This window comes from Furipterus horrens, unplaced genomic scaffold (genome assembly GCF_987537825.1).
Source record: "Furipterus horrens unplaced genomic scaffold, mFurHor1.1.pri manual_scaffold_4, whole genome shotgun sequence".
In the NCBI taxonomy this organism is placed as follows: Eukaryota; Metazoa; Chordata; class Mammalia; order Chiroptera; family Furipteridae; genus Furipterus; species Furipterus horrens.
In genome coordinates, this window is record NW_028327174.1 from 107,673,152 (window position 1) to 107,694,036 (window position 20,885).

General features: G+C 39.4%; 1 protein-coding gene and 1 long non-coding RNA gene across 2 annotated transcripts in view; one reads left to right on the plus strand and one right to left on the minus strand.

The window, feature by feature from the left end:
* Nucleotides 1-1,467: 1,467 nt before the first annotated feature.
* Nucleotides 1,468-9,535, minus strand: LOC150012631 (uncharacterized). The gene is made up of 3 exons (XR_016510530.1): nucleotides 8,805-9,535; nucleotides 5,663-5,798; nucleotides 1,468-2,541 (listed from the first exon to the last, which is right to left on the minus strand). It is a non-coding gene; the product is annotated as an uncharacterized LOC150012631 (long non-coding RNA).
* Nucleotides 9,536-9,953: 418 nt separating this feature from the next.
* The window catches only part of ATP2B1 (ATPase plasma membrane Ca2+ transporting 1), a 112,671-nt gene continuing 101,739 nt past the window's right edge, over nucleotides 9,954-20,885 (plus strand). The window contains exon 1 of the mRNA XM_090273897.1: nucleotides 9,954-10,086. The gene's annotated coding sequence lies outside the window, so the exon portion shown is untranslated. The remainder of the gene's footprint in view (nucleotides 10,087-20,885) is intronic.

The window sequence follows — 20,885 nt, forward strand, 5'->3', positions numbered from 1 at the left end:
TGCCTTCTGCATGGCAGGCATTCAAATACTGACTCCCTTGCAGGTACATGTAGGAATTTTGGGAAGAACTGAGCAAGGTCACTGGTAGAACCTTGTACCAGCAAATCACTGGCTAGAAGACAGAATTTTGGCTGTCCTGGGGCTTCAAAATCTAGCTCCCTGCCTCACTCAGGTCTAGCCAATGCTCCTATCATTAAAACTTCATGCTTATGACTCATTTTCAGGTTTAGTAATCACTTAGGCTGATAGGCGTTTGTGCACAGTGACTGTTCTACCTTTGAGTTCTCTGTTTCCAATACACATACATGCATATACACAAGCATTTGGGGAGTGGTGTTGCATAATGCAGGAAATCTGATCCAGTAGCTCTGAGAAAGAGCTATGTTATCTGAAGTCAGAAAAATGCTCACCAGATAAGTCTGTGTTATAAACTGAATTGTATCCCTCAACCAAAACTCCTATGTTGAAGCCTAACCCCCCAATGTGCTGACATTTGGAGATAGGGCATTTAGGGCGTAATTAATGAGATCACAAGAGTGGGGTCCTAATCTCATAGGACCTATAAGAAGAGGAAGCAATACCACAGGTCTTTTGTCTCAATGCAGACACAAAGAGGAAAGAACACAGCAAGAAGTTGGCTGTCTACAAGCCGGGAAGAAATCTCACAACAAACAAGCCCTTATACACCTTGATCTTGGACTTCTAACCTTCAGAAGTGTGAGAAAATAATTTTTGTTGTTTAATCCACTCAGCCTATGGTACTTCATGGCATCTCGAGCAGTCTGGTGATCAGTGCTCATGTCCATCTCTTCTGAGAAGCTCTGCATCAAGAAACTCTCTTGAACTCTTAACAACAACTGTAACCACAATGGGAAACCCCAATTCTGAGTCACTGAAGAATAACATGCAAAGCTATATTGCTATAAAATCATACTCTAAATTTACCTAGGTCCTGGATAGCATTTTCTTGATCATTTGCTCACCCTTCAGTTCCTTTAATCTACCCATTCCAGTCCTACTCTTCCTCAATTCTGATTGATGACCATAAGTACCTATTACACTGGAGAACACAATTTTCGTTGAGTTAGATGTGACATTTGTTTTTTGACTAACTTTTGGCATCTGAATCCAAAAATGGCCCCAGTTTATCTCTAGCATGTCAACTTTTTAAGGTACAGGATACTGTCCCTTTGTCCCAAAAATCATACAAAATGCACATGCAAAGGAAAATAAAGAAAAAAATTACCTGAATATACTGTTTATTTAGAGTTCTTTTATTCATATAAAGGCTATATATTGTTACTGTAAGTCAAATTGTGTACAAGCAGTAAAGTTCTGCTATCAAACATACATATTAAGGTATTTTATCTCTTCAAATGACAGGCTAGGAAATGCTAAAATGAGATACTTGAAACAGTCTCCTTCAGTTGGCAAAGCTTTCACAAATTGCTTCATGAGATCGTTTTATGTGCAGAGGTGGGAATATAACGTTCTTTCTGTCAACAAGTGGCTCATATAGAATGTTTGGATCACCAGATTTGACATCAGATCTTGGAGGCCAATTTGACTCCACCCAATGCTTCTCACGAGCTCTGCTGTCCCACATACACAGAAAACAGGGATACTTGGTGTATCTGCATTGCTGACCAAGAAGGAAGCAGATCATTTGAAGGTCAACACAGATGATCCAGTTGTTCTTGTGATATTGCAACAGATCAATGACTCTCTTTATGTCTTCATATTCTTCATTAAAACAAACTGAATGATCAATTGGGACTGCACCAAATAAATGGCCATTGTGGAGGACTGCATTATAAATTGGAATTCCCAATTCCTCCATTAAACCATGTATGTTATGGCAATACACAAAGCCACCATCACTTCGAAAGTACTGCAGAAATGCACTTTCTCTTGATTGAAAGTAGGATGCCTTCACTCCTTTTTCAAGCAAGTTTTTCTCATGCAGTCTTGATGCTACGAGTTCTGAAACCATTTTGGATAGTCCCAAATCTCATGCCAAATCATTCAACTCATGCTGATCAAACCCCTTACAAATGAGTCATCTTCAATTTCAAAATCTTTATCATTGCTGTCACTTAGTTCTTCACCATACTCCTGTTTTTCAAAAGATGGTAGTTCAATGAAAACTGGCACTGGGATTTCAGCTGAATGAGGCACTGGGCATATAGCTGATGGTAGACTAGGATACTCTATTTTACATTTATTTTTCTTGTTATATCCTGATGTTTTCACTATACAAAAGTAACAGTCACTTGAATGATCTCCGGGCTCTCGCCAAACCATAGGTATACCAAATGGCAATTTTTCACGTGTTCCCTTCGTCCAAATCTGTAAACTCTTGATACTGCTTGCACACCTTATCTTGATCATCAAGTTTTACTTTAAAATATGCAAAATAGGCTTACCTGACAAATGCGCTGATGTTTGTCCTTTGGGAATGGTGAAACTGCCACAGATATAACAAAACGAATCAGGGTTGTTTAGGCACTTACAATGAGAAATAGCAGAGGCAGACATGATCTGAACGAAAGGAAATAAGTACATATGTAAATAAAAAAATTAATTTTGCTAACTCCTTGTATATAGACAAGAACTTGGACTACACTTTGGAATACGATTCACTATACAGAGCAGCACACAACCTCTCACCACACTGTCTCATGTGTAGCTGAATATCCTAGATAAATATGAACCTGTCGCTGGTCTCCAAGGTCATCCCCCACTCCTCCCCACTTGAGGGAGATTTGCTCTCGGTCAATAGGAGAGCACTAGTGCTTCCCTTGATCCAGGCTCGATCCAGCCTAGAGTGGTCGCATTAAGATAAGCTGCAGAGAAAGAAACCTGACTTCTGGCTAAGATGGAGGCCTAGACAGACATAATGTGTCTCCCTCCACAACTAAGAGGGAATACAACTACCTCAAAACTAGAGACAACCAGAAGTTCCAGAAAATCAAGCTGCACGGAAGTCCAACAATCAAAGAAATAAAGAAGAAATACTCATCCAAACAGGTAGGATGGATGGAGCGAGGGCAGAGAAGACGTGGTGTGGCGGTGGCAGCAACAGCGGCAGTGGCAGGCTAGCTCAAAGCGCAGTCACACATTTTAAAAACTAGGGAGGGACACCTGGGGAGCACTCCCAGCACCAGACCAGACTGCATTGTTCATGGTTCCAGCTCCAGGGAAAATAAAGCCTCATTGCTTCTGACTGTGCAAACCAGTGGGGGTTGAGGTGGAGGAAGAAACTGCCAGCCTCTCAGCAGAATCTGCTCATTTAAAGGGCCTCCATGGTCCTAGAATGTCCACAGACCCATCCACTCTGGGAATGACAGCTAGGGCAATAGCTAGAGAGGCACCAGTCCCATACGGAAGTGGGAGAGGTGCCTGGAAAAGGGGCAAGCGCTGAGCAAATGACATTGTTCCCTCTCATACCCCTCTCCCACATACCCACATACAATGCCACAACATGGTGAAACGGGTCACCTGTACTGATGAATCCCTAAGGCTCTGCCCCTTACAACATAACAGGTGTGACAGCTCTACCTAAGACACAGAGGCAAACAAACACAGGAGCCTGTCAAGATGAGGAGACAGAGAAGTATGGCCCAAAGGAAGAAACAGATCAAGGTTCCAGTGGGAGAACTAAGCGATGAGGAGATAATCAACCTAACAGACATAGATTTCAAAACACTGGTGATAAAGATGGTTACAGGCTTGACAGATATGCTTAAGAATGGCAAATACATAAGGAAAGAAGTGAAGGCTCTGCTAACTGAAACAAAGCAAAATCCACACAAAACCAATGGTGAAGGAAAGAAAACTGGGGTTTAAACCAATGATTTGGAACATAAGGAAGGAAAAAACAGTCAACCAGTGCAGAATGAGGAAACAAGAATTGAAGAACATGAAGAGAGGCATAGGAACCTCTGGGACAACTTAAAACATACCAACATCCGAATCATAGGGGTGCCAGAAGGAGAAGAGGAAGAGCAAGAAATTGAACGCTTAAATGAGAAAATAATGAAGAAAAACTCTCCAAATTTGGCGAAGGAAATAGACATTAGAGTCCAGGAAGCACAGAGAGTCCCAAACAAGCTAGAGCCAAAGAGGACCACACCAAGACACATCATAATCAAAATGCCAAAGGTTCAAGACAAAGACAATCTTAAGAGCAGCAAGAGAAAAGCAGAGAGTTGCCTACAAAGGGGTGCCTATAAGACTATCAGCTGATTTTTCAAAAGAAACTTTGCAGGGAAGAAAGGACTGGCAAGAAGTATTCAAAGTGATGAAAAGCAAGGTCCCACAACCAAGATTACTCTATCCAGCAAAGCTATCATTTAGAATGGAAGGACAGATAAAGTGCTTCCCAGACAAGCTAATGGTATTCATCATCACCAAGCTATTATTATATGAAATGTCAAAGGGACTTACTTAAAAAAAGATCAAAATTATGAACATTAAAATGACAACAATGATGCGGGGATTAAGAAGCATAATTGGTTGGCAAAAATAGACAGGGAGAATTTAAGAATAATATAGGAAAGGTTGAAGCCAAAGAACTTACATGCATGACCCATGGACATGAACTAAGGGAGGTCTGATTGCTAGAGGGAAGAGGGATACTGGGCAGAGGGGAGCAAATGGAAAAAAGTGGGAATACTGTAACAACATAATCAATAAAATATACTTTTAAAAAAATAAGCTATAAGAAAAACTTGATGTGGTAGAAGAAAGCTAACTGCAGTTTTGTAATCAGCATGCCTATTTAAGTCTAAAACAGCTGAAAAATTGAACTCAACAGGAATTATGTTAAAAATTGTTTCCCTGTGTTATATATGGTCAATTTCCTCTAAACTTTAATTTTTACTCTTCATTCACCCTCTTTTTTTACTTTTTCTTCTACAGCAAAGAAAAACATGTTCCTTTTCCTTTTCAAGGTAATCCCCTCTATCTTATATCCTACCTTCTTCCGGTCTCTACCCACTACCCAGCATTTTCAGCTTGCCTCCCTTGACCTCTTTCTTCGCTACCATCAAAAATAAATAGATCCAAAAATTATCCCTCAGTGAGTTGTTTTCTTGATGACTGGTAAATTGGCTTCTTCCCAATATTTCTATCTGGAAGAAAAAACAAATGACCCAGCACCCAGTCACCAGAATGAAAGAGCAAGGCAGTGGATATAAATTCAGAATTCATTATCAGAGAGGTAATAGTTCATCTGTTTGTACACTCTTTTCAACCTATTTTTATATTAAGCACCTATTATGTGCCAGGTTCTGATAGGCCTGGCATGTAATAAGTGCTTAAAAGCTTCTTTGTATAAATGGATAAATAAGCTATGACCTTGGTGCTAATGCATCCTAAACAGACATCTTTGTTTTCTTACCTTAGCAAGCTGAGAGGACATCTGTCAGGATAAAAAGAATGATTAATGAATAAATGAATGAGTAACATTATTCTTGTCTTTTGAGGGGCTGCAGTCATGAAATGGATGAGTTTTACAGAAGTTAGAATAGAGAAAAATGCTCAAGTATCAGAACTTAGTATTGGAAATAGACAGGGAAAGAAAAAGAAGAACTGATGAACACAGCAAAAGACTTATGACAAAGGAAGGAAACAGAGATGGTGAAGTGCTCAAAATTACCTAAAAGGACAGTCAAAAATGTGTACGTATCTGCTGGCTCCACTGCAAACAGACCCAATCAGAAGCTCTGTGACTGTGGCTCCAGAAATCTGCATTACTCAAACCACACAGGTGATTCTTCTTGCATTCTAATGTCCTGAAAAACAAAGGAGATACTTCAAAGAAAAGGTGGGCGGTAATAAAAAACTGTGTAAGAATATAAGCACTTAAAAATATGGAAATGTAAGATTTGCTTCAAACATGACAAAATCCTGCTGATTGTCCTACTGTTAGTTAGCGTAAAAAGATATTGAAATAATCATACACTAAGGATGGTAGAGCAGAACCTTGGGCCTGGGTCCTTGATGGCAGTGTCCAGCATCTGAATCAATCATGTCATCACCTACCTCTGAACTTCTAATGTGAGAATAATAAACCCCTAGTCATTAAGGTAAATAAATATGTACATTCTTGCTTGCAGTACATTTACTTGTAATAAGGGATAAAGAATGAATATTTAAAAGTAATAACGACAACATTTATGAGCACTTAGTACACATCAAGTATTCTGTTAGAACTTGATGTATAAGGGAAGGGTTTAATTAAAGAGCCTGTATAAAAGACTCATGGACATAGACAACAGGGAGGGATATGATTGCGGGAGAGGGGGTGGGCTGGGTGGGGGAGAGAAATTGGGGGAAAAGGGGACAACTGTAATTGAAAAACCAAAATTAAAAAAAAAAAAAAAAAAAAAAAAAGAACTTGATGTAGATACCTCACCAAAATCTTACAACCACCCTAGGTAACCCACCATTATTAATGGGAAAATAAACGAGTTCCACTTATGTAGGTGAAAGATAAAAAGGTAGTAGATAATTTCATAAATAATGAAGGGATAGGAAAATAGATGTAGTAAACTTGTTAAACCCCAGGTGTTTTTCTCCTGGTATTTCTAATGTCCGTCTTCTTTTGCATTAATTTAAATCTTATATATCACTCCTTACACAAGTCAAGTCCAAATTCTTTTTCCTCGATGACATTTAAATATGGACTTCCCTTGTTTTTAAATTCTATGAAATTTAGATTCAGTACCATACTCTATGACCTAGATTATACAACAACAAAAATGCCTTTTACCTAAGAGTACAGGGAGTAGAAAAAAATACCTTATACCTAGAAGAATACGGGGTGTTAAATAATTCTTGTCAAATGATGACATCTAACCGTTTTTCATTTTCCCCTATAAAAATTTTCCATTATGTGACTTGAAAATTCTTATTTTAGGCTTACCTGGAATCAAACATTTAATTCAGCAAATGTAATTAACTTGTTATTATAAATAACAGTTCTCTGTGGTTTTCAGCTAAGTAATATTTTTCTTAATATCTCTCTCTGGTTATCAGGTTAATGAAAATTTGAGAACATATACAACTACTTTTTATGAAGCATTGAATATTCCTCCTCCATGCCTCCTTACACCTGTCAGTTACCTTTAGCATTCTGCAATGATCAGAATTGACACATTCACATATACATAATTATGTATGAGGAAATGATATGGTTTTAAAAATATGCTGCTGTTGGCATGTCTTTATTTTGTCCTATTGTTAGGTAGAGGTGGCAGCTTCTTAAGGGAATATAAATACTAATGTTTCCCTTTACACTTGATTACATTGAAGATTTCAGAAAACTGTCTTCATGAGTTATTCATGATTAGTTCATGTTGATCAACTTGTCAGAAAAGATGTCAACAGTTTAGATTTACTCCACTAAAAGGAATTTACATTAACAATTTGTAAAATACAGTATTTTGAACACATGGTCTATATTGAAACAATGCTTACAATCTAAATAGAAACTGGCTATAAATTTTGCATTGTAACTAAAAAGATATTCAAAGTGTTAAGAGAACTTTTTAAAATTAAGTCTTTTGACAATCAATTGATTTATTATGCTATTCTTATACAATGATATATCTCTGGATCAATTAAGTCTATGGGATGAGGTCTAGTATTAAGATATGGCTATATACTTAGTAGCATCTTTGAACTCAAGTAGTTTTTTTTTTTTTTTTTTTTTTAGGAAACACTAATTAAGCAATCAAATATTTTCTTGAGTTTTACACTGAGACATGTGCCATTAAGGATGTTTCAATACTAAACCTTTGGGAGAAAAAAAATGAATTTCCTAATGTAATCTGTACAGTTATTTCTATATTGCTTTTAGCCTTTATTTGCTTTTTAAGGATTGAAAATATAAAAACGAAACTACACAGTATCATCATCTTGACTAGGACAGTAAAAGTATATCATTGTATGTGACTCACATTTCATTAAAATGCATATAAATATGTTCTTGAATATATATGTATATAATCTCCCTAAGTAAAAAGTCTTATTGAAATCATATTCTAAAATGGAGTTGCTGAGGAATTTTTCATGACCACAACACTGTAAAAGCATATATTTTATTTCTTTTGGAGCTGCAACAAACCTACAAAGTGAACAGATTCTAGTTTAATCTGTTATCCATTTTGCCAGTGTACTATAGCAATGATTCATATCATACTTTATGTCACATTCTTGATTAAAGTAGAACACATAATTCAATTTTCTACTGTGACTTCCTTAGAGGAAGAGTTGGACAAAAACCAATGATCCTTAAACGTCTCTAAGCCGTTTTGAAAAGTTAATCTGTTTCATTTTGAACTAATGTCTGGAAGGGCTATTGTACCACATCAACCAATTCCTTAACAGTGACTAACTTTGCTTGTCAAGGGCACAGCTCAAAAGGTTGGTAGTGTATGCCCTGGTAAGATATGTTAATTCATAAAAACTATTTTCAACAGGATTAACTAAGAGTTTTTGCTTTCTAAACTTTCACATATTTTGTTTTAAAGCCTTTTAAAATATTCCAAAGTGAATGCTACCAGAGAGTGTATATAATAAAGTTCTTCACATCGCCTGCATGCTTTTAAGACGTTACAAATATTAATTTTTCCAGTCTTGGAGTTAAGAGAGAGGAGGAGACTACAGAAATTATCTTTTTGCTCTGATTAAGTGATACTAAAAACTATACCGACAAGGTCTCTGAATGAGCACTGATGGTTAGTTGGAAAAGAGATTAGAGGAAGCTGGAGCAAGGCGTATTAGGTGACACTAACCTTAACATATCTGTGTATGTGTGTGTAGGAAGAAGAAACCGTCTTATTTTTAAAGTAGATGTCACAACGGGTGGTTTTTATTGATTTGCAAAAGCTCTTTAAGGTTGGGGCAAAGCAGGATTAGTATCTAAATTCCACATGATACTCGGTGTTTTTTGTCTTTTCCCCACAGGCAAGAGGGGTGATGATGGGTAAAGACGGTACAAGTGAACTAAAAGAGCCCACAGTTTGGCACAGGTAGAAAAGCAAACCCCAAACCGAAACACCGGGATTTTAAGCGCGGGTCCTGAGGGGCCTGCTTGCAGTACGCCTGAGTTAACCCTTTGGGAGCTGCAGCGGAATCCCCGGTGTCTGACGGCCCGACTCTAAGCAGCAGTGCTGGGGCGTCCCGCACTCGAAGGGAGGGGCTGGGCTCTCTTCGTCCAGGAAGGAGCAGGTTGGGAGGCACTCTGGTTGTCCGGCTCGTGCGTCAAGGCCCGGGGCCAGCATGGAGTCCGATAGGGAGTGGAGAAGAGACGCGGCGAGGAGCCGCTCAAATGTCCGGGGATGAGTGGTCACCCTTAACCTGTTGTCCCCAGGAGTGCTCACCCTCCCACGCCCGCTGGCCCAGCTCTTGGGGTTCGGAGGGGCGCAGGCCCCAGGTGAAAGACGTCCGCCTGCGAGTCCTCGCTAACCAGCCTCCACAGTCGCAGAAGCAGCCCTGCTCCGCGCCGACGGAGGAACAGTGACTGACAGAGTTACCGCCTGGCGCGCCCCAGCCACCCACCCCCCACCCTCTCCCCCGCCCCGTCCAAATACGTCATGGAAACAAGGACGTCAGAACCGCCCAGCGAATCGCAGGCAGCGGCAAGAGGAAAGGAACTAGGGGGAGGGGGCGGGGCAGCGGCCAGTCTACGCTTAGGAAAGGAAGAGAGGGAGGGACGCGCGGAGGCGTGAGTCCTCCGCCCCGCACTCCAGCCACCCTTTCCCGACCGCAGGGCAAATTCTAATCTCTGGGCGCGCGCTCGCCAGCGGGGGCGCGCTCGCCGGGTCCTCCCCTTAAACGCTGTGCGCCGCTCGGCTCCCAGTCCCAGTCTGAGCCTTGCTAACACGGCGCGCGCACGCGCGCGCGCGCGCCTGCCCGCCCCCAGGGTCCCCGCGGGCCGCATCACGTGACCGCGCCCAGCCAAGGCGGCGGCGGCGGCGGCGGCGCTAGCTTCGGCGGCAGCAGGAGCAGCTGCGCCGCCAGCGTGGAACGAGAGGCGTGTGGGTGTGAAAAGAAGGGAGCGCCAGACCGGAACGGGTGAGAGTTCTTTTTCCCTTGCCTACCCCGACGATCTTTCGGGCCACCGGGCGCAAACGAGCTCATGCCCTAAGCTGCGCGCAGTCCCCTTGTGCTCGGCCGTCCTCTCCGGTGGCCGCGGGCCCCGCCCCGAACGGGCCGGGCTGCGGTGCTCACCGAGGGGGGCTGCACCCCGCCCGCCGCTGCCGTTGCGGATGGCGGCGTGAGGCTGCCGGTGCTGAGTGCGGCGCGCCCTGTGTGCGGCTTTTCGGAGCCTGGGAGGCGGGTCCTGCGGGGACGCGGGCGGCCACTCGGCGGGGGCCGGGCCGGGCCGGGTGCCGCCTCCTCCTGCTCCGCCGCCTCCTCAGAGTGCAGCGTGAGTAGGGAGCCCTGGCTGGTGGACGCCTAGCTTCTTGGCTCCGTGGCCGCCTCATCTTCGAGGTGCAATCGCACCTCCGTGTGGCGTCCTGAGCCCTAGGAGCCGGCTGCGGACACGCCAAGGACCGAGCTCCCATTCTGCGCTTCTCTCTGTCCCTCACCCCACCCCCGACCCTCCTGCAGTCTCCCTTTCCTTTTCTCCTTCGGAAAATGGTTCCTGCTGCCGGCGAGGTGAGTGGCGGCCGCTGTCCGCCCGCGGCCAGGGCGATGGGGCAAGTCACCTGCGGGAAGGCCGGGCGGAACACGAGGGTCAGGGCGTCGCGGAGGGGGCCCCGACAGCTGGGTGCCCCGCGGACTGCAGCGGCTTCAGCGGGTTCGGGAGAAATCGTCGGGGTCGTTCAGGGGGCCTCTCGCAGGTTGTTCTCCTGCCGCGCCCGCACCGGGAGATCGTAAAGGTGAGCAGGTTCCTGGGCGTGCGCCTCAGAGCCGGGTCCGGCGGGAGTCCCCGCCCAGGACCCGAGGGACCGGGCTCGGTGGGGCTTCTTGTGTACACCCGCAGCTCTTCTCCGAGTCTCCTAGTCCAAGAGGTATCATCCAGTCAGCGGCCGCCCCCGCCCGGCGCTTGGTGACCTTGAGGGCAGCGGTGGCCGGCACTCGTTCGCCGCGTCCCGAGAGGGTCACCCCATTATTAATCCCCGGCTTTGGCCCCACTGGATCTCCGACGGGGACCCCTCGTTGGCCCCTGTCCGGAGATGGTTGATTCGTGTCGCACCGGACGGTGATTCCCCGGGAGTTGGAGAGCCGTCTCGCCTTTCTCCCGGGCGGCGTCCGCTCTCTGACTCTCCGCGCCCCCAAGGATGTTCCCGGTTGCTTCCGATTCGCGTTTCTGGATTTAGTTTAGGAGAGGAACAAAAAATACTCTGCGTTCCCAACCCCTTCTTTGGAAAGGGTCAGTGAGAAAGTACCGCATTCCATTTACGGGGTGGGTTGAGAGTGTGCTCCTTTCTTCCATCCTGCAGGAGATTCCTGTAGCTGAGGTAGTTAGCGACCCCTGGTTCTGTGCCGCGGTCGCTAGCCAGGGTGCACTTGTGCGCTCTTCATTCACCAGTTTCCTGCGGAACTCTCAGCACTGGGAAGTGTGCTGGTATCCTGTGCGGTGCAGAGGGCTTGACCCCTAGGACAGGGCAGGGGGTACTCAGGGTGGGCTGAAGGGGTCTCCAAACCTGCGAAGGGATTGCAGCTGTATTTTTACCTTCCCCTAGGGTTAGATCGCAGCAGACAGCCACTTTGCTCTGCATTCTACTTTTCTGGGTTTATTAATAATCTAATGGCTCCTGTTGGTATCAATTGCTGTACATGATAAATTAATTATGGGTTTATTTTCATACGTTTGTCGCTATATGCTTCTGTCTGGACTGTCTGCCTTTCAACATGGAAGCCTTTGTTGTGTTTAACCTTCCCCACCTGAGGACAGTGTTATTTTAAAATAAAGCTCCTGTACAGCGTGGGTGTATTTTATAATAAGAAGTACTTGTAAGGATCTGCTTTGTATGAGGCCCTCCTGGGGCAGAGGGTGTGTAACCCTTTGGATGGCGGCCCACGTGAGTTAATAGAGGGCCTTCTCTACTTGCCCTGCTGCTAGCCTTCCCCGATTCCGTCCTTGTGTGTGGCAGAGGCGGATTGCGGGACTTAAGAGGGATTGGAGGAGAATCTTTTTGTACTTGTGCCTTTCTATTGGGTCCTCCTCCTCCTTTCTTTTTTGACCTGGTGAGTTCAAATTAGAATTAAATGGAAACATTTTCTTTCAAGGGAACCTTTGAAACCGAGTATATGAAATGGGCTCAGTTAGCCATGATTTCAGGGGAACGCTTTAGTTTCTACCTTGCTTTGGATGAGACAGTTAAATTGCTGTAATTAAGGGTGGGTCTCTGCCCTGATTTTGGCTTGGGTGTAACTGCAAAGATCTTTGAAAAGTAACTGTTATTGCCTACCATATAAGTCTGCAAAAGTGAGTCACAGTAGGGTGAGTTGAGGACAGAGCGCCACCTTTAATTTAAAATTTCATGATTTTATTTTATTAAAATTGTGAAAATCCAGAGTACACCTTCTTGATTTTTATTGCAGTTGTCACTTCTGGCATCTTCTTTTATATGTGTAAGGTGATTCTTGTCTTCTTTTTTCTGTAATTAATTAAGTGGGAAAAAATGGTTTTTAAATTGAAGCTTGGGGTTTAATGTAGGATTCTGAGATGAGGTGAGAAACTAGGGGTGATGATATCTGAACACTTAGGAAAAGAAATAAGGAATAATAGCTACATTGTAAGTGGCAACTAGCCATTGTCAGCGAATAGGGGTACCTACCAGCATGATCAGTTGTGGTCTTACAATATTTTTAGTTTGTGTGCTATTAACATTCTACATTAAACATGTAAGATTATTAACCTTGCTTGAATACGGTATAGTAATTCTTTTTGTTATTCATCTTCCAACAGCTTGCCTTTTATGGTTTTACTGAGAGTTTTACAATTACCTGTTTTTAAATAATACAAATGAGGACTTGCAGCAGGACTTACCTTCAAAGTTATTAAAGACAATGTTGGAAAACATGGTTTCCATATATGGCTCCTCTCATGTGTATCTCATATAAAAAAATAAATGGAGTTTTTAATGCTTAGAAACCAAATGCTGTAGTGACAGTTGAATTGGTGAGATTTCCTTCCCTGCCCACTTGCTTCCTCCTGTCTCTCTCCCTCCCAAATAAAAAATTTAAGGTACACTATCTCTTTAGGCCCAGAACAGTTTTTTATTATTGTGACTGCACATGAAACACAAAAGAAACAAAGATTTAGCTCTTAAGTAATGAATAAACTAATGTGTGAATATTACCAAATACAGTTTTAATTAAAAACCACAAGCTACTTTGCCCTTCTATCTGCATTTAAGGTTCAACACTTAGGATTTCTTCAGAAACTACTATAAAACATAAGCTGTTGAACTATAGATAAATTTTAAGTTAAAATTAAACAAATCTCCTTCACATGAAAGGTGGTTTGTGCTTTTTCAATCCGTGGAATATGGCCCCCAGATAAAGGACATTGAGCAATTAGGTTGATGTACGTATGCAGAGTAATTGTACATCATTATGCATACTTTGATAGAATACCTTTATGTGGGGATTTCATTTGTCTGACAGACTTCATTTTGGATAGAACAATCTCTTACCATGTGAATTGAGTTGTATAGGTCAACAGGTTTTAAGAGGAATGGCTAATTACAACTATCAATGCTGGTCTTTTTCAATACTAGCCAAAAAGAATATTTGCCTTTTTTTTCCCCTCATCTTTTTACACATATATGCAGTTGAAACTGGTCGTTTTCACTTTTTAATTCTGGAATTTCGTGATGAATGAGCAAAAAAAAAAAAAAAAAGCGGAGTACAGATCAGGAAGCAGAAATTTAAGAATTATATTTTTACAGTTTGGGTAAGAATATTTATTCACCTAGTTGGTAAAGGATAATTATTTTCTGGTAGGTGTCACGATATATAAAAGTGTGTTGAGAGCAGCTCATTTTGGAGTTTATAAAATCTGAGGTAACATTGAAGGAAAATGATAAAATAGCTATGGGAATATTTTCAAAAAGAACACTTAATGAGTTTTATTTTTTTTTTTAGCTTTTGCACATGTTTTGTATACAAACATATATTGTCTTGTTAAAATTTATTATGGAAATTATAAAATATATGGAAATATAGAGAATAATATACTATTATCAACTCATAGTTTATCAGATGTATCTTTACACAAGGAACAGATGTTATAAATGGGAACATAGTATAGGTAACTGAATTGATTTTTTATACTTTATAATTTACAGAATATGCATACAAATATGTTCTATAACTGAATCTGAAGGATCAGTTATGTTCATTGTTTCTGTAATACTCTTATTTTACAGCAGTCAACTGAAGATTGTCTCTCAAATTTTGCTCTCTTAATAATAATGCCTTTGATTTTACAATATTTCAGAATGTATTTATATACTATCTTTGGTTCTCACAATATATGATCCTGTGAGATGAGTAAACAGTTGTACCATTCTCCCTGTACCCACCCCCGCACCCCTCCTGAACACACACACCTCCACAGCTAAAATGATTTGTCTAGGTTCTAAGGTCACATAGCCAGCAGCCAGATTAGCCAGAACTAGACTTTAGGTGACTAGTTTTTGCTCCATTGCTCTTTCCATTATATATGTTTATGTGAGTTTGTTAAAGTTATATAAATTTATGAAAAATCAGTTTATGATCAGAGTACATTTTATAGTGGGATATAAACAGATTTGTTTGGGCTTAGCTTTATAAATTTAATTATTGCTTGTATTTGGTATAATGTAAACAATTCATACCCTGATTTACTTAACAGCTGAGTGAATTAATATGAACATATTTGAAATACTATGTTTTTAATATTGGGGATTGGGTTATTTTTAAGGTAGCAATTCTGTTTTCAAAGACCTGTTGGTCTCTGAAACAATTTTGGCGTGTCTTAAATCTTTAAAAAAATAAATGGCCTATAAGTTTCTTCTTTTAATTCCTGCTGTAATTTTTATTTACTTGTTTATTACCTAAATCTTTTTGAAATATTAACTTATGTAATGAAATTTAGTTTAAAAAGTCTGAAGCCAGGAGATTTTAGTTCTTGAAATCCAAAACCTTATCATAAATCTCACAAGGAAGGCAGTGGTTCTTCAGCATTAGTGTGCATGAAGATCACCTGGGGGAGTTAATGAATGTGCATATTCCCTGGCATTGCCTCTGAAATTCTGATGCAGCAGATTTGGGGTGGGGCCCAGTAGTCTGCATTTTGAAAAACAGTGATGTTGAATTAATAACTAGGTTAAAATTATATTATGTAGTAGAGATCCTTTTATAAATTAGAAGGATATCATTGATTTATTGGGTTGGCCAAAAAGTTCATTTGGTTTTTTATGTACGATGGCTCTGATAGTACTTTGTTGTCATTAATTTCATTTGAAACAATTTTGTGAGCTTGTATTGTGACAGCTGTCATATCAGTGTGCATCTTAATAAAAATTTGTCAAAATTGGTGAATTTTTGTGCAGCCATTTTAATATTGAAGATGGAAGAAAATACACAATGTTTTCGGCATATTATACTTTCTTATTTCAGGAAAGGTAAAATGCAACTGAAATGCAATAAAAAGATTCTGCAGTGTATGGAGGAAGTGCTGTGACTGATTGCATGTGTCAGAAGTGGTTTGTGAAGTTCTGTGGTATTCTTGACCTTTTGGCCAAATAATTCATTGCTGCGGGTCTATCTTATGCATTGGAAGGTGTTTAGCAGCACCCCTGGCCTCTATGCACTAGAAGCCAATAGTGGGAGATAGCCAACATACTCAAATACCCAAATCAGTCAAGTTTCTGGTGAAAATAAAAATTGTGTCTTTTATTTTGCAGAAAAAACCATACAGACTTTTTGGTTCTCCCAATATTTTACTTTTAATATAGTGGAATTAGTGTTTTCAAATAGTTTTGACTATTGTAGTCGTTTGATTTATGGACTTGGTGGTTTTGTGATTATTGTAAAATTGATAAATAGAAAATAATTTGTTATAGGTATGTATTGTTTTCTTTCAGAAAGTCCATTTGTGGTTATATAAGTTACTTATTAGGCACTGTAAACTCTTAGAGAATGTTCTCCCTTTGTTTTCATGCCTCAGTGTCTGCCATTTCTAAATGGCTTTAACACGGGGGCTTATTTTTATAAAAATAATTCATGCGGTGTCAATACAGTACTGTATACGCTTTATTCTAGCTGTTATTTTTTGTTAGCAGTACATTGGCCTTCAAACTAAAACGACATACGGTAGTCCCTCTATATCGCGGATCACTTATCGTGGCCTCACTGTATCGCAGGATTTTAAAAACTATTATATTTAATTATTTATCACGGATTTTTGCTATATCACAGGATTTTGCAGTATTGTATACGTATGTTGTTAAAGTTACGTAGTTTTAAGAGTGTAGAATATGTTTTAAGAACATAAGTGTTTATAAAAGTGAAAAAAGTTAGGGAGTGGGAAAGGTTAATAAGGGACTGGGAATGGTTTATAAGTGTGTGGCAAAGGTTTATAAAGCCTTACAATATATATAAATACTAAAATAAATGTAAGGTTCCTACTTCGCGGATTTTCACCTATCACGGGGGGAGGGGGGACGTGTCTTGAACGTAATACCCACGATAAGTGAGGGAATACTGTAAATTGGTGAATAAGTATATAGTGATTTTTACTAATTTCAGTTAAAAAGCAGATGTTCCTTCAAAACCAGCAGATTAGTGCCTAGTGATTTTTAAAGTATTAATGATATGACCAGTAACTTACCATTCTGTGCATTAAACAGAAGTTACTGTTTCATTTAAATGTTAAATCACAGTTTGTATAGTTCAGCAGTCTATTGGAAGGTCTGTTTGTTGTAAGCTGATCTGACTGAGCTGTTTTATCTCGTAGTATATACCATATATGGATTACTTTCTGTTTAAGACGAGTTTAAAAATGTAATTGTTTTTGCTTCATTTATAATAATATAATAAATAGTTGCACTTATATTTAAAATACATCTTATAATGAAATTAATTTCAAAACAGGTCCAATTCAAAACTGATGAACATTGTTTTTGTTTTTTCTAAAACTTAGGTTTGTTTGGCTGTGCTTTAGGATCGTATTTCAGAATCATGGGTTATAATTATGAATGATTGTAGAAATCAAAAAAAAAAAAAAGCTTCCTAGCAGTGGGATCCATATAAATTGTGGGTAAACTTTTCACCATATTTTTTAAAGCTATTTTTTAAATTTAGTTTTTTCTAGGACAGTATCACCTATTCTCAACAGTATGCAGTGTTTTTAGTTACCTCTGTAGTAAGTATTATTTGGTATTTCTGAGTACAATAACTCCCAACAATGTCGTTTCTCAAAATCTTGAATATCTGCTTTCTGTTAATATTCCTGTCACCTAGTACTCCTGGGAAGGAATAAGGATAGTTTTGAATGGACTAGTGCTTGCTTACACTGTGAAATCTGAGATTATACTGCTTAACTGTAAACTGGTGTAACTACTGTAAAGACCTGATAAATTTAGGGGTAAATGTTATTATTTTCTGAAAAGTAGATTTCAAAAAGGATTTACGTGTTTAAAGATGCTTTTTAAATGACTTGATTATTAACAATGTGGATTTATTGTTCATTGTATTAACTCCGTGAGTTCACTCCCAAAACGATTTTAAAGAGTCTTTTACTCTCAAAATTCTCACATCTGCTGCTTTAATCTACCTTTTATATTTGTGCCAGAATTTTTTACTTGTTCATTTTTAAGTAGCTTTCCTGCTGCCATTTCTTCACGAAAATTTTCAGTGGTTCCTCATTTTTTTCTCTTTATCAACATGTTACTTGACTCTGAAAGCCTTTTATAAAATAGCTCCATGTTTTCTAAAGTGTGTTTTAGAACACTGGTTCTAAGAAATATTAATAGGGGTTGCATGGTGGGAGAGGAGCAAATCCCAAATCCAGGATATGCTGGTTTATGGAGTTTTCCCATTTGGGACTTCTTCCATACTTTGATGTGCTAATATGGACTGAATCTGTCTAACTGTATTTAGTGTTTCGTTCCCCTATTTCACAGAATCTTTTTATAGTGGAGCATCTCACCTGGTACTTTTCTATATTACCTAACCAGGATCACCACTTTGCACACCTCCATGGGGGTACTATTCACTTGGAACACAATATGAATCATGTTTCTTGGGAGTTGCGAGCAGTGTGGCAGTCCTGTAGTGCTGGTGACTACTCACTACATGACAATCATACAGTCTTGCCGTGTCCTAAATACATCTTTCTCATTCCCTTTGCTGTGACTTTATGTGTGTTCTTCCTGTCACCTGATAGCACCCTCCCTCTTCTTGTCCATCCAAGTGTTCTCATCCTTCAAAACTCAGCATTAGTTTACCTTCCCAAGTCATCACTCGTTAATTTTTTTGTCTGAATTTTTCTATATTTGTAGTCTGGATCATATACTTCCCATCTGCTATAGGTCCTCTTGTCTTGGTCAGCAATGTTTAGTAAGTATTTTTTGGCATGTCGGTTTAAGATTTAGACATTGTATAGCTTGCATTGTTAAGGTAAAGAAGATGAGGTTAAGAAATTTTTCTTGGAGAATTTTAAAGCCTTTTTACTTTTGAAATTTAGACTTTGCTCAGGTGGATTCATAGGACAACCTGTTCTACTTCTGGAGAACAGCTACATTTCATATAATATTGCTAGGATAATGGAATTTAGCTTTTATATAGGACATCTTTTCCATTTTTGAATTTTAATGGAGTAAGTGATTTGTCTGTTTTAGATTTTATTCTGATTATATTCATTATAATAGCTAAAATTTATATCTTAAAATGTCTAGTTTCACTCTTATCTTGGCTTGTGACATCTTTTCCTTTCATGAGGATTGATGTTCCTAAGATGTTCTTGTTGAATCTGTAATCAATCAGCACATTGCAGAATATAAAATGCCATAATTTGAAACATATATTATGGTTTAAAATTTAAAACATGATATTGTTGTAGTTTCTATTCATTGAAATGAATACTACGGAGTTAAGTTTTTAAATGTCTGCTGCAGGTTTTAATTTTTCTGAGAGAGTTCTTTCCTATGGACTGAGGGTGATCTGTCAGTTAGCTTATAACATGATGCAGAATCATGCTAGGCGTCAGGAAGAAGTATAGGTATATGGTCTCTATTAAAGCTTAAAGCATAGCGAGGTGGTTTTTCTTCTAACTGCCTTCCTTAGGTCCAGAAAGGAAAGCCTGTTCTTGACATCATTATTTGTTACTGAATGCTTGTGTAATTTCAGACATTTGAGTAATTAATGATAGATGTAGGTTTGGTATGTAAATTATGAGTTGTACTTTTAAACATATAAATGATTTAATGTTTATATTAATTTAGTATGTAAGCTGTTACAGTAAAAAAATGCTTGAAAAGGTTGTTCTCCTCAGATTATTTTTCGGTTAATTAGCACAGCTGGAACTGTACACGTACACTGTTGTTGAATGTTCTCCCAATCCTTTTAAATTTTATATACCTAATAGTTGGTTGGGTATTATAGATGGAATTCTAAGACTTGCTCTTGCTTTAACATTGCAGTAATAATAATTATAAAATTGTTGATCAAAACAGAAATGTAGAGTGGTTTTGGAAGTGAAAAAATAAATCTGTCAAGGCATAAATCAGTGGAACTAGCAAAAGTGAAATGGGTTAGAAAACGATCTTTTCCTGTTGGATTTTGATCTTTTCTTATTGGGACACATGAGGATGACATTGGTATATACTCCATACTGCCTTGCTAATACCTAGAGTTGTGCAAGAATTTAATTTCCTTTGCTATAATTCAGTTATTTTCTTCTCTAGTTATACCCCAAATTAAGTGAGTGATGCTTTAACTATGCTGACTTACAAACTTCAGATACTTACTTTGGACACTCCTGGCAACTAATAATGTAGTGGAAAACTACTAAGTTAAACGACACCAGTGCAAATAATAATAATAAGGCTGAAAACAAGGAAGGTTAGTCTGTGAAGTGGGAAAGAGATGATGCATCAAGAAAAGGAGATGCTCTAGGATCCAACACTCTGATGTAAGCTATCGGGAAAAAAGAAAAAAGCATCAGTCAGTTATTCACTGCATGCACAATGGACTTAGAGTAAAGTTTAAGTTCACCTGCCTTCGACCTTAAACTCCTCTATTTTTATGTATGTAATTGAGCACTGGAACTTACCTGATTCTCTTTTGCCTCTGGACCTCTTGCGATAACATTCCTTTAAGTAGGAATGCCTACCTTTCCCAGAGCCTGTGTATCTTTATGGTATTTCTATGTGTAACTGGCCCTAAAATTTCTGATTTTGGTTTTTTATTCTGTATTGCTACCTTAAGTTCTCTCCAGATTTAAATCGAGTTTAATCTTCTCCATTAAAAGGCTAAATGGCCTTGGATAAATCACTTGATTTATTTATTACTGTCTGCCGCCACCACCCCTCCCACAATGTACAAAATATAAAGCCAGGGAGTTTTATTAATATTCTTTCTTGGAAGATTGACTTTTTAAGAAATTGTTTGGACATAGCAGGTCTTCTCTATCTTCCACCTCAAATTTTCAACCGTTTAGTTCTTTTAGATTTGCCTTCCAATACTGGTTTTTAACTAACTTTATCATCATTTGATGTTTTGTTTTGTGGTATGCTGTGTTTCATTCATGAAGATTATTTAGCTTTTTAATACATGTATTTATCTAAGATGTCCAGTTAAAGAAGTGTCATATAAAGCATTTAACTCCTTGACAAAAGTATATGCAAATGAGAGTTAAGTGAAGTTGA